The 13,766-nt window shown below is 41.0% G+C and overlaps 1 long non-coding RNA gene across 1 annotated transcript in view; it reads left to right on the top strand.

Annotated features, from left to right (window-relative positions):
* The first annotated feature begins 236 nt into the window (after window positions 1–236).
* LOC125963120 (uncharacterized) overlaps window positions 237–13,766 on the top strand; it is a 228,868-nt gene continuing 215,338 nt past the window's right edge. Inside the window, exon 1 of the long non-coding RNA XR_007474908.1 lies at window positions 237–292. This is a non-coding gene — a long non-coding RNA (uncharacterized LOC125963120). The remainder of the gene's footprint in view (window positions 293–13,766) is intronic.

Consider the following 13,766-nt stretch of genomic DNA (forward strand, 5'->3'; position numbering starts at 1 on the left):
AAAGGGAGAAAATGAAGAAAGAAAGAAAGAAAGAAATTAAGAAAGAAAGAAAGATAGAAGAAAGAAAGAAAGAAATAAGGAAGGAAAGAAGATAAAATAAAATAAAGATTAAAAAAAAACAAACAGATGGATAGAACCCTGTGACAAATGGTGGAAGCAAAGCTATACAGACAAAATCTCACACAGAAGCATACACATACACACTACCAAAAAAGAGGAAAACGGGAAAAAATCATAAATCTTGCTCTCAAAGTCCACCTCCTCAATTTGGGATGATTGGTTGTCTATTCAGGTATTCCACAGATGCAGGTACATCAAGTTGATTGTGGAAATCTAATCAGCTGCCCCTGAGGCTGCTGGGAGAGATATCCCTTTCTCTTCTTTGTTCTCACAGCTCCTGGGGCTCAGCTTTGGATTGGCCCCGGCTCTGCTCTGCGTGTAGGTCGCCAGAGGGCGTCTGTTCTTCGCTCAGACAAGACGGGGTTAAAGGAGCCGCTGATTTGTGGACTCTGGCTTACTCGGGCCGGTGGGAGAGAGGGGCATGGATGCGGGGCGAGCCTGTGGTGGCAGAGGCCGGTGCGACGTTGCACCAGCCTGAGGCGCGCTGTGTGTTCTCTTGGGGGAGTTGTCCCTGGATCCCGGGACCCTGGCAGTGGCGGGCTGCACAGGCTCCCAGAAGGGGGGTGTGGACAGTGACCTGTGCTCACACACAGGCTTCTTGGTGGCGGCAGCAGCAGCCTTAACGTCTCATGCCCGTCTCTGGGGTCCGCGGTTTTAGCCGCGGCTTGCGCCCGTCTCTGGAGCTCGTTTAGGTGGCACTCTGAATACCCTCTCCTCGCGCACCCTGAAACAATGGTCTCTTGCCTCTTAGGCAGGTCCAGACTTTTCCCCGGACTCCCTCCCGGCTAGCCATGGTGCACTAGCCCCCCCTCAGGCTGTGTTCACGCACCAACCCCAGTCCTCTCCCTGGGATCTGACCTCCGAAGCCCGAGCCTCAGCTCCCAGCCCTGCCCGCCCCGGCGGGTGAGCAGATAAGCCTCTCGGGCTGGTGAGTGCTGGTTGCACTGATCTTCTGTGCGGGAATCTCCCTGCTTTGCCCTCTGCACCCGTTGCTGTGCTCTCCTCCGCGGCTTCGAAGCTCCCCCCTCCGCTACCTGCAGTCTCTGCCCACGAAGGGGCTCCTAGTGTGTGGAAACCTTTCCTCCTTCACAGCTCCCTCCCACTGGTGCAGGTCCCGTCCGTATCCTTTTGTCACTGTTTATTCTTTTTTCTTTTGCCCTACCGAGGTACGTGGGGAGTTTCTTGCCTTTTGGGAGGTCTGAGGTCTTCTGCCAGTGTTCAGTAGGTGTTCTGTAGGAGTTGTTCCACATGTAAATGTATTTCTGGTGTATCTGTGATGAGCAAGGTGATCTCCGCGTCTTATTCTTCTGCCATCTTCCCCTATTCCTCCAATTCACTTTGTTATACAGCAGAAACTAACACACCATTGTAAAGCAATTATACTCCAATAAAGATATATATATATAAAACATCCTTTCTATTGCCACCCCCCCCAAATATCCACATTTAAGTGGACCTGCACTGTCCAAACCCATGTTTTTCAATGGTCAACTGTACTCCTAAACAAGGTATTGCTTAGTTTGGCTTATTCCATTTAATAACCAATATCAGATAGTGTTTTCAGACTTACTTTTTATTACTCAACTTTATGCTATATTCATCTATTTTTTTTGGAAAGTGCAGCTCATTATATTTCACTGTTATAGAATATTTCAATGTATGAATAATTATGTTTTCTTCTGTTACTGGGGATTTGAGTTGTTTGCAGATTTTTTTTGTTTTTGTTTGTTTTATTTCTATTACAGTCAGTGAGGCTATATATATTTTTATATATCTCTCCATATGCACATCTGCAATAATTTCTCTTTTGAGCCTTGGGCATGCAAAATTTTCACTTTACCAGTAAATAACAAATTGTTTTCCAAAGTTGTAGTCTTATGTATATCAGCAATTTATCAGAAATTCTGTTGCTCTTAATGTTAGTGTAGTGAAATTTACTGATCTTTCCTTTCATCCTTTTTTTCATCTTTTCCTAGCAATCTTTTCCTTAGTGCTTTTTTTGTGTGTCTTATTTAAGAAATGTTCCCCCACCCTGAGGTCAGAACAGCATTCACCTCTATTTTCATCTAAAATTCTTCGTTTTTTCATTTAAAGTTTTTAAAGTTTTGTTTTTGACATTAAAGTCTGGAATCCATCTCAAGTTGATTTTTCTTTCTTTTTTTTTTCTTTTTTTTTTTTTTGTGATATGCGGGCCTCTCACTGTTGTGGCCTCTCCCATTGCAGAGCACAGACTCCGGACGCGCAGGCTCAGCGGCCATGGCTCACGGGCCCAGCCACTCCGCGGCATGTGGGATCCTCCCGGACAGGGGCACGAACCCGTGTTCCCTGCATTGGCCGGCGGACTCTCAACCACTGTGCCACCAGGGAAGCCCTGAAGTTGATTTTTCTGTATGGTATAAGATAGAGATCATGTGGATAACTTCTTTTTTTTCAGTTTCAGTTGTTGACTAGACTTGAATGCCTTCATATCTATTCTTCTGAAATTGTTCTTTTTTCTTGAGTCTCCTAGTAAATTTCCTCTCTAAAAATGTCTACTTTGTCCTAAGTAAGCTAAGGAAAGCTGGATTTTTGTACACCTACATCAATTTAAGGAAAGTGGGCAGTGGTGGTGATAAGAATGTATGACTCCAGCCACTTTTCTATATGTGCTGATGAGATTGGGGCTAGAGTTGTACCATGTACTACTCTAGAGAACTGACTCACAAGTCAGACAGCCCTAGTTTTAAATCTCAGCTCTTCCACATAGAAGATGGGGAACCTATGGTAAGTTAACCACTTTGAACCTCCATTTCCTTGTCTAAAAAATAAGAGTAAGGATATACTCACCTCCTAAGACCAAAGTGAGAATTAAATGAGAAGACACATGTAAAGGGCCCAGCTGAAAACCCAGTATACATAGTTGGCTTGAGTAAGGGAGAGCTGGGATTATTATTAAGGCCTTTAGTGCAGCTTGACTGTCCCCATCACTTTCAATCCTATTTGCAAGTACAGTTATGGTAGTGGATAAGCACCTTGGTATCCTAGATATATATATATACCTATATATCTTTATATACCTAAATACCTTTTAACACCTATACACCTACATGTATGTATATATCTCTGCATCTTCACTATCCAGTGCTTGGCTGGGAAAAATTGTGCTGGTGACTGAGAGATTGACAGGAAGCATATGTAAGAGAATGGTCACAGCTACTATTGAGAGTGATTGATATGGATTCCTTTCAGATTTTGCCAAGGCCCATTACTTATCTTTTATTCATTATCAAAGCTTGTAAACCATATACATTTCTTAAGCGAGGATGGCCTTTTCAAATGTGGCCCACAGCCTGATTATTTCGCACTTTCTCAGCACTATTCTAACACTGTTCTCCTGTCTTCTTTTATCTTAGCCTTTATCTTTCTTCCTGGTTCAAGGTACTTGATTACTCTGTTTTCTAATTTTCCTGTTGCAAGCTTTTCTGATGTATTTTTTGCAAGTTGAGAAATAGAACTCTTATGACTTTTTATTTAGTTTATGTCTTATGCCTTTGAGAACTGAACTGTGCACTTTGCACTTCTCTAGGTGCTCATTTTCCTTTCCATTGTACATGGGATTCTGTATATTGGAGCAGTTTCATACATATGAGCTGTGATTGTAGTGTATTTTTCCATGGTCATTAAAAATAGACTATTAAGCCATGTAAAAAAAAGATGTCCGCCCTTATTTTCAAGGTGCTGCAGTGAAGCTTTCAGCTGCTGAAGTCATTCTTAATATTATTTGCTTTATTTTTCTCTTTTGAACTTCCTTAAGAATCATCCCCTCAGGAACCAGTATAGGAGGAAAAGGGCAATGGGGATCTGTGAACTTCACAAAGTCTGCCCATGTACTTTTCCAGAAGTGTCCTGCTGTTTTACATGTCTTCCAGCTGAGAAATAAAGTCCTTCCTCACCTATATGCTTTCCAGAATTTATTACTGGTATTTTTCTATATTGGTGCAAGCATATTAGTGGATAATTATATCTTTTTACAAATTTAATTTGCATCTCTTGCAGGTACATGAGATTTGTAAATCATACTATTTCTGCTGCTATAATGATGTCAGTGACCAGTTTGATGTCCTCAGGGAAGAGCAGGGGCTATTTTCTTGCTTTTAAAAGCATTATACTCTGTTAGTGAGCAAAGGAGTTAGATTTTGATAAGAGAGCATATTTTTCTTGTAGATAAGATATGTGCAGGTAATCCCTCTCCCTGTGGTGACAACAAGGTACACTGAAAAGAGCCCTGGATTCAGAATCCAAAGCCCTGGGTACCAGCGCTCCTGCCACCCTCAAGTAGCTGTGTGACTTTGGGTGAATCCTTCACCTCTCTTTACCTCAGTTTCCTTATCTGTAAAGCAGGAATATGCATCCTTGCTTTGGCTACCTCTTATGGTTAGTCTGTAAGCTATGGAACACAATGTGAGTGGAAGCATCCTGACACTCGTAGTGTCATAATTGCCACTGCCAGCACTACCAGCACCATTATCATTAGTGTATGCCCAGGTGTTGAACAGGAAGGAAGTCTTCCAAGGCTGTCAGTAGACAAACCCACAATTCAAAGTCTAACAACAACAATAACAACACCTAACATTTGATGAGCATTTGCTACGTGTGCCAGGTGCTATGCTAAGTGCCTTCCATGTTTCATCTCATATAACCTCATAACAATCCTATAATATAAGAGCTTGCATTACCCATATTTTATGGATAAGGCAACTGAGACACAGAGAAGGTAAAGCAACTTGACCTACATCAGAAGTGGGTCTGAATCCAGGCAGCCTGCCTCCTAGCCTGTACACTGAATTCTCCACTCTATTAGGGATTGCCTGGGCCATAGTAAGTTATGAGGAGGGCCCTGCCCATGTGAAGATCACTTCTACAGCTTGCAGAATATTTCCTTAAGTATTATCTTATATAAGCCTCACATCTGAATCATTTTTATAGATTGAGTAAAATAGCTTAAATATCTTAGTTAAGATTATCCAGCTACTCAGTGATAGGGATTACCCATACTCCAGCCATATACCTTTCCACTGCAAATCACTGCCTTTTTGGGTGAACTGATGGGTGCTTAGTGGCAATCTCCTCTCACCTCACCTCATTGCCCGCCTTTGCTTCATTTTGAGGATAGAAGAATGTCTAAACCATAAAGTTACATCCATGATGAAAATCTTCTAGGAAAATTGGTGTCTTATTTGATGTTTTCAATAGTTGGTTTCTCAGAGAATCTTTAATCAATACTGCTGAGAGGGGTCCTAACCCTTACCTATATTAGACTTTTGACTGCTCATTGAATGATTTCACAGGTCTCCATGTAAGAAAACTGTTTTTTTAATGTAGCCTGTGGCTAAAAGGAATCCAACCAAATATTTCAAAGATATTAAAGATGCAGTTATCTTGATCGTTCATTTTAGACATGTCCGTAGCCATGTCGCACTGTTACCCATGGTGGGTTTATTTGCCAAAGACTTGGCATCTAGTAAGAGACACTTGACTAATAAGATAAAAGACAGTCTGCTAATGAAGAGACTCATGCTTTATCCATGTCAGATCCCAGTGGTATGGTCTCTGTTTATCAAAGAACTGATTCAATGTCGTTTCTTATTTCCCAGCTTCTCAGAGACCACCTGTAATATTTGGACTTCCAGTGCCCTTTCTTCTCTCCCTTCAGTTTTATACTTGCTTTTTCATCTTAGGTGCTGAAAATTAATGAGTCACTGCCTCTCAGATCTTCCAGAACACACCCTTAGGCTGCTGCATCATTAAAACTTTGAAATCATCCATTGCATTTTACTCAGGAAATATCTTAGCCTTCTAAAGTAAGCTGCTTCAGTTGTGGGAATGTCCTTTCTTCCTCCCTGTGCATCCTCAAAACAGACCTTGGCACCATTCTGGTTCTGTGGATCCTCCCTTTATCCTGGTGACTTTTCCCCAAGAAAGCTGCAAGCTGTGGAGATGGTTCAAAATGAGCTTTTAAAAATCCAAACCTGAAAGCAGAAAGGGCTCTCAAAGGCCTATGTGTGGAACCTTCTATGAGCAAGGTTACCCAGTTTGTAACTTTACTAGGGGAACTCAGTTTTTTTCTTCCTCAAAGAAAAGCTACTGTGGTATCAGAATGTCAAAGCTCCACTGACCCACGAATCATGGTTTGGAAGGACTATTTCAATCAGCACAGGATTATAGAGTCCAGCTCTTTGCAAGGAATAGCTCAGTAGCAGTCAGAGCCTTTGGACCTCAACTGAGGGGACTGTTTCATGAAATAGTGAGTTCCTAAGGATCTCTGGGGACAGTCAAGTAGGGGTTGGATGACCTGTTGGTTGGAATGCTGTCAGAAGTTTAGAGTGACAGAGATTTGAGCTTGATGGCTGTTAAAAGTCTCAAGCAGCCTTAAAAGTTTAGGACTTTATGTATTTCTCTAATGGCAGATCTATGCGGGAAAGCAAACTTGGCAAATGATTGGATAATGTGAATGGTGAAAATAGCCTATGAATTTTTTCAGGCAAAGTTCTCCTAATCTTATTTTTATTGAATTAAATCTGTATAGTTCTAACAGCTAAGGACTGATCAAGATCTGAACCTAAGAGAATATCTTGGTAAAGTGAAGTTCCATAGGAAAGTATTCAGTAGTTGAAATCTAGATACCTCACTCACTGGTCTTTTCTGTCCATAACCAAATTCCACTGTCTTTTTGTCCCTTGGATCCCCCTTCAAGGAAGAATGTGCCTTTTAGCCGCAAGGAGTGCAATGAGCTGACAGCTTGTGAGCTAAGGCTATATTCTTCCTGGGCAGCTCCTAAGCAGTAACTGTATACAGAGACAGTTTCGGCTGAGAGTTTGTTATCTCTGCATTGCAGTTTGTGGTTCTCCCTGCTCCGTTCTGCTTCCTTTCCCCATTCCTTTCTTCGAGGTCAGCTCTGCACTGCCCTCTGAAGGCCCTCTCTGCCCATCCTATTTCTGCCCTCCTTTATCTTTCACAGGCGTTACACTCCTAACTCCACCTCACATCTTGTTCCCAGAGGTTCCGAAGTAATGCAGTCCCATATGTGCTCTCAGGCACCATGCTGCAATGTCACAACCTCTACGCACTATTTTTTTTCAACCACCTTATTCAACAGCTTCTTAGCCAATAGTATCTCTTTTTGTGTGATTCTGGGCAAGCTTGGAATCCCTGCCTCCCAGAGTGTTCAAGCAGAAAGGAAACTCTCCAACAGACCACCTCACTTTACAGAGGAGGTAATTGAGGCCCAGAGATTAGGGCAGACTTGCCAAAGGTCATAGAACAAGGGAGTAGCAAAGTTAAAATCAGTTTGGTGCTCTTCTAGTGTGGCACTTCCAAAAATTCTGTCCAACATGGTCCTACATTTGCGACAAGGGATCTGCCTTCTTGGCCTGAGTAGACATTTTTTTTGGAAGTTCTGAAACCCTTGTCCAGAATCAGCATCTTTAATCTCTGCTCAATTTGACACATTTAATAGCTCATTAAAGCTGAACTATGCTCACTATCCAGCTACTTAGGAACTATGTCCAACTCTTATTTTGTCCAATTTCTGAGTCTAGTGACTAGGCTTCCACCATAGAAAACTTTGCATGAAATAAAGTGTCAGGGACCTCCCTGTATCTTTGTATCTTTCCCTCCCTGTATCCTTGTACCCTTGCTGTTCTGGGTTTTCTATGGGGAGCCAACTTAGTGCATCTTTTTATTACTGCCCAGGGCTTCTGCCCTGTTTTTCTGCCTCCCTTGCTATCCCAGGAAACAAGACCAGAGAGTAACTAAGAAGGAAACCTGAGGGCTTCCTCATCTTGCTCCTTGGACCCTTGGTCAGTGCTAGCAGAACATATTATTTAAAAGGATAGCTTTTGAAGGCAACAAAACCTCTCTGTGCCCAAGTCCCTATCCTAAAGGGTTAAGATGGTGATGATTAGAGATAATGCATGTAAAACACATTAAGCACTTAATAAATGCTAGCCAGTCTAGGGGCCAGCTTCCAGCACATTTCATCCATGAGATTTCTCCTGTCCGTCTTAGCTCTACAGAGCTAAAGAGGGTTCCTGAGCAGAAGGCAGCCATTCTCAAGAGAGCAAAATGAGGCCCTTGAATATTCCAACAGGTCTCATTTTTTTTTAACATCTTTATTGGAGTATAATTGCTTTACAGTGATGTGTTAGTTTCTGCTTTATAACAAAGTGAATCAGTTATACATATACATATGTTCCCATACCTCTTCCCTCTTGCATCTCCCTCCCTCCCACACTCCCTATCCCACCCCTCTAGGTGGTCACAAAGCACTGAGCTGATCTCCCTGTGCTATGCGGCTGCTTCCCACTAGCTAGCTATTTTACATTTGGTAGTGTATATACATCCATGCCACTCTCTCACTTTCTCACAGCTTACCCTTCCCCTTCCCCATATCCTCAAGTCCAATCTGTAGTAGGTCTGTGTCTTTATTCCCATCTTACCCCTAGGTTCTTCAGGACCTTTTTTTTTTTAGATTCTATATATATGTGTTAGCATATGGTATTTGTTTTTCTCTTTCTGACTTACTTCACTCTGTATGACAGACTCTAGGTCCATCCACCTCACTACAAATAACTCAATTTCGTTTCTTTTTATGGCTGAGTAATACTCCATTGTATATATGTGCCACATCTTCTTTAACCATTCATTTGTCGACGGACACTTAGGTTGCTTCCATGTTCTGGCTATTGTAAATAGAGCTGCAATGAACATTTTGGTACATGACTCATTTTAAATTATGGTTTTCTCAGGGTATATGCCCAGTAGTGGGATTGCTGGGTCGTATGGTAATTCTACTTTTAGTTTTTTAAGAAACCTCCATACTGTTCTCCATAGTGGCTGTATCAATTTATATTCCCTCCAACAGTGGAAGAGCGTTCCCTTTTCTCCACACCCTCTCCAGCATTTATTGTTTGTAGAGTTTTTGATGATGGCCATTCTGACTGGTGTGAGATGATATCTCATTGTAGTTTTGATTTGCAATTCTCTAATGATTAATGATACTGAGCATTCTTTCATGTGTTTCTTGGCAATCTGTATATCTTCTTTGGAGAAATGTCTATTTAGGTCTTCTGCCCATTTTTGGATTGGGATGTTTGTTTTTTTGTTATTGAGCTGCATGAGCTGCTTGTAAATTTTGGAGATTAATCCTTTGTCAGTTGCTTCATTTGCAAATATTTTCTCCCATTCTGCGAGTTGTCTTTTGGTCTTCTTTATGGTTTCCTTCGCTGTGCAAAAGCTTTGAAGTTTCATTAGGTCCCATTTGTTTATTTTTCTTTTTATTTCCGTTTCTCTAGGAGATGGGTCAAAAAGGATCTTGCTGTGATTTATGACACAGAGTGTTCTGCCTATGTTTTCCTTTAAGAATTTGATAGTGTCTGGCCTTACATTTAGGTCTTTAATCCATTTTAAGTTTATTTTTGTGTATGGTGTTAGGGAGTGTTCTAATTTCATTCTTTTACATGTAGCTGTCCAGTTTTCCCAGCACCATTTATTGAAGAGGCTGTCTTTTCTCCACTGTATATTCTTGCCTCCTTTATCAAAGATAAGGTGACCATATGTGCGTGGGTTTATCTCTGGGCTTTCTATCCTGTTCCATTGATCTATCTTTCTGTTTTTGTGCCAGTACCATACTGTCTTGATTACTGTAGCTTTGTAGTATAGTCTGAAGTCAGGGAGCCTGATTCCTCCAGCTCCATTTTTCTTTCTCAAGATTGCTTTAGCTATTCGGGGTCTTTTGTGTTTCCATACAAATTGTGAAATTTTTTGTTCTAGTTCTGTGAACAATGCCAGTGGTAGTTTGATAGGGATTGCATTGAAACTGTAGATTGCTTTGGGTAGTAGAGTCATTTTCACAATGTTGATTCTTCCAATCCAAGAGCATGGTATATCTCTCCATCTATTTGTATCATCTTTAATTTCTTTCATCAGTGTCATAATTTTCTGCATACAGGTCTTTTGTCTCCTTAGGTAGGTTTATTGCTAGATATTTTATTCTTTATGTTGCAGTGGTAAATGGGAGTGTTTTCTTAATTTCACTTTCAGATTTTTCATCATTAGTGTGTAGGAATGCTAGAGATTTCTGTGCATTAATTTTGTATCCTGCTACTTTACCAAATTCATTGATTAGCTGTAGTAGTTTTCTGGTAGCATCTTTAGGATTCTCTATGTATAGTATCATGTCATCTGCCAACAGTGACAGCTTTACTTCTTCTTTTCCGATTTGGATTCCTTTTATTTCTTTTTCCTCTCTGATTGCTGTGGCTAAAACTTCCAAAAATATGTTGAATAATAGTGGTGAGAATGGGCAACATTGTCTTGTTCCTGATCTTAGTGGAAATGGTTTCAGTTTTTCACCGTTGAGGACGATGTCCAACAAGTCTCATTTTTATAATTCCTTCTAAAAGCATCACATCCCATTCTCCCATGTTTTGGAGTGGGATTCCTGCCTGTTATTCTCTCTGCCCTAGTGCAAAAGACTCCTTTACTTCTTCCCACTCTTTCTCTGTCTGTTACTAACTGGTGATGAATTTGTTGATACTTTGGGCCCATCTCCTCCCCAGTGTTGGTTCTGTCTGGCATCTCCCCAGCAGCTCTTTGTGCCTTCCTCCATGCCTCTCAACATTTTTGGTCCCCTTGAGGAGGAGGGTGGGTGGGAAGACTCCCTCTCTGCTCTTCAGACATCTTGGTGGTAAAGCTATTTGGACACATTCAATGATCTCTCAAGAAAAAGTCATGGGATTCCCCTCAAATTCCTTATTTCCATCTCCAAGGGTTGGCCAGAAATGCCTACAGAAAATGACATGGGAGCATGAAAGAATCCTGTGTCCTTACCTTTCTTCTATTCCTCTTGGACTGCTTCCCCTCTCACAGTTCCCTGAACCCATGGTTCCAGTAAGGGTGATAGGGGATATAGACAGAGGGTCTTCCATTTCCTCATTGATGTTGCAGCCTGATGTGAGGTCAAGGCTAAAGAAGTGGTTCAAAACATTTCTTTTTTCTGTTTTTAAGCTATTTTGATCTTGCAACAAACACAAATCCAAGAATAAAGGTAACATCCCATCATATAGTGTGATAAGGCAGCAACATGTTGAGAAAGAAAGGGCATCTGAACCCTGGTTCAACTTGGGCTCTGCCTCTAAGTAGCCCCTTCTGCTCTGTGGACCAGTTTTCCATGTATACAATTAGGAAGTTGGACTAGATAGAGAGCTTCATGAGGGTAGGCCTATGCCTCAGTGATCTTTTACTTTTCCAGCATCTACTACAAGTCTTGGCACATAGTAGGTACTCATGATATGTTGTCTGGCTTTCAAGACTTTTCCAATGCCAACATTCTATGATGAGTGATTCAAAGATGTCCCCTGTGACACTGAGCTAAGAAAGCCAGTTTTCAGCAAAGGGAGGACTGAGAAGTAGTTGATGAGTCTCCCAGGATCACTGATCCATCCTTTGGGGGCTCTTATCTATTTTTGGCATAAGATAACAGGACTGCGAGACTGTTGATAATTACTTTTGCTGCCCCAGGCCTGCCCTGTCCTCCCCTGCTTCCTCTTCACCTTGCCTGATCCAGGTACTCTTGCTTTAAAGTGTATTTAAGCATTCGTATAATATTGTAAATGAGTGAAAATTCTGATTTAAGGGATCAATTTGATACGCAAGGTGTATCCACTCTAAACACGTTCTGGTTGAAATTTGGTTTCGAAATCCTTGTGGACAAGCATCTTGTTTAACACTCCAGAAGCCCTGGGAGATTTCCCAGTTGAACCAGGAGGCATTCTGAATAGCTAACTTAGGGTCCGGTTTGAGGGGGAAAAATTCATCCCAAGTACCCATCACAGAATGAGGTCATAATATCTAGCACATTTTTCCAGTGTTATTTTAGAACTTATTGCTAATAAAATTAGTAAATCTATTGAATACATAATCTGTATAAAATCTTGTTATATTCTAGAATGTGCTTTTGAGAATAAATTGTTTCTTTCCCATCAGGAACACTTATCTATTTTTTGTAGTGCTACACAATGGGAAAATATGATATAAATATAATATAATGTGATATAATTCTATAAACAGATTTTCCCTTAACACAACTCTTTATGACAACATCAGATATATCAATCAAAGAAATATTAAGGAAATTGTTCTTGTGTGCAAAAATGAACATTCAGTCTTGGGCTTTTTTACATGACTCATGGATATTTGTTGCCAGTGTTTTAATTCAATCTCTATTCAAAGGCCTCCAATAGTCACAAAAAGTAATTAGTGATAATATATCAGGAGAAGCATCAGGATTTACACTCCAGTTGTTATTGAGCAACACACAGTTTGAAGGAAGAAGGGCAGGTATGTTCTGGAATTGTCCAGAAACCTCATTAAATTAAGAGAGTTTTGCCAATTACCGCATGAAATGTGCTTTGAACGGGTTAATCCACCATGAGTTGGAGAAAGAATATTTAAGGCGGAGAATGCGAGAATACAAGAAAATGTGACTTTGGAAGACTTTAGCAAATCCCTAGGCCTGGGGCAACATACTTTCACACAAAAGTTTAAACAGAACAGAAACTGTTTATCACACACGAATTGCTTTATCCTCACACAATTATAACAAAAACTCATAGAAGTATACGCCTTGTTGCAGCCCCCTTTTACCTGCCTCCACGCCATAAGATGGAAGGAACTGCAGATGCAGGCGAGGTGAAAAGTTAGTGACTATTGCCACATGCCAGTAGGTCAAGTCTAGTTTTAAGGATAAAGGTACTACTCAGGAAGACAGACATAAACACATACTTTATGTTTAAATGACCATGAAGAAAGAGGGTCTGCAGATGCTAGGGCCTTTTTCCCCCACCTCATGTTTCTTCAGGGGTGACTTGGGGCATTTGGAGCCTGGGCATCATTCTTATTGCTCAGCATTAACTCATTGGCAGCCCCAGGAAGCAACTTCTGTGTTATTTCAGACATTTCTCAAGGGAAACAAATCAGTCTTCCCATATTTTGTCTCACAGCATCCTCAGGCCGACCCTGAGATTGGGCAGAGATTCCTGTCCTGATTTTTCACATGATGTAACTGAGCCTCAGAGAGGTTAAGCGACTTGCCCAAGACAAAATAGTCAGTGGTGAAAGCTGAATTTGAAAGTGGTTCTGATTTCACTCTTGCCTTGATAGTAGCTCGCGCAATAGACCCATTTTCCGGAGTTGATCTGCTTCATCCTTGGCCTCAGACACAAAATAGTGCAGCAAATAAAATGGAATCAATGAACTTAGAACCTCTCTTAAGATAACTCTTTTTAATTTTTTTTATTGAAGTATAGTCGATATACAACGTTGTGTTAGTCTCTGATGTACAGCAAAGTGATTCAGTTATACATGTATACATGTATATTCTTTTTCATATTCTTTTCCATTATGTTTTATCACAGGATATTGAATAGAGTTCCCTGTGCTGTACAGTAGAACCTTGTTGTTTATCCATCCTATATATAATAGTTTGCATCTGCTAATCCCAAACTCCAAATCCATCCCTCCCCTCCCTGCCTCCCCCCAGCAACCACAAATCTGTTCTCTATGTCTGTGAGTCTGTTTCTGTTTCATAGATAAGTTTATTTGTGTCA

This window comes from Orcinus orca, chromosome X (genome assembly GCF_937001465.1).
Source record: "Orcinus orca chromosome X, mOrcOrc1.1, whole genome shotgun sequence".
In the NCBI taxonomy this organism is placed as follows: domain Eukaryota; kingdom Metazoa; phylum Chordata; class Mammalia; order Artiodactyla; family Delphinidae; genus Orcinus; species Orcinus orca.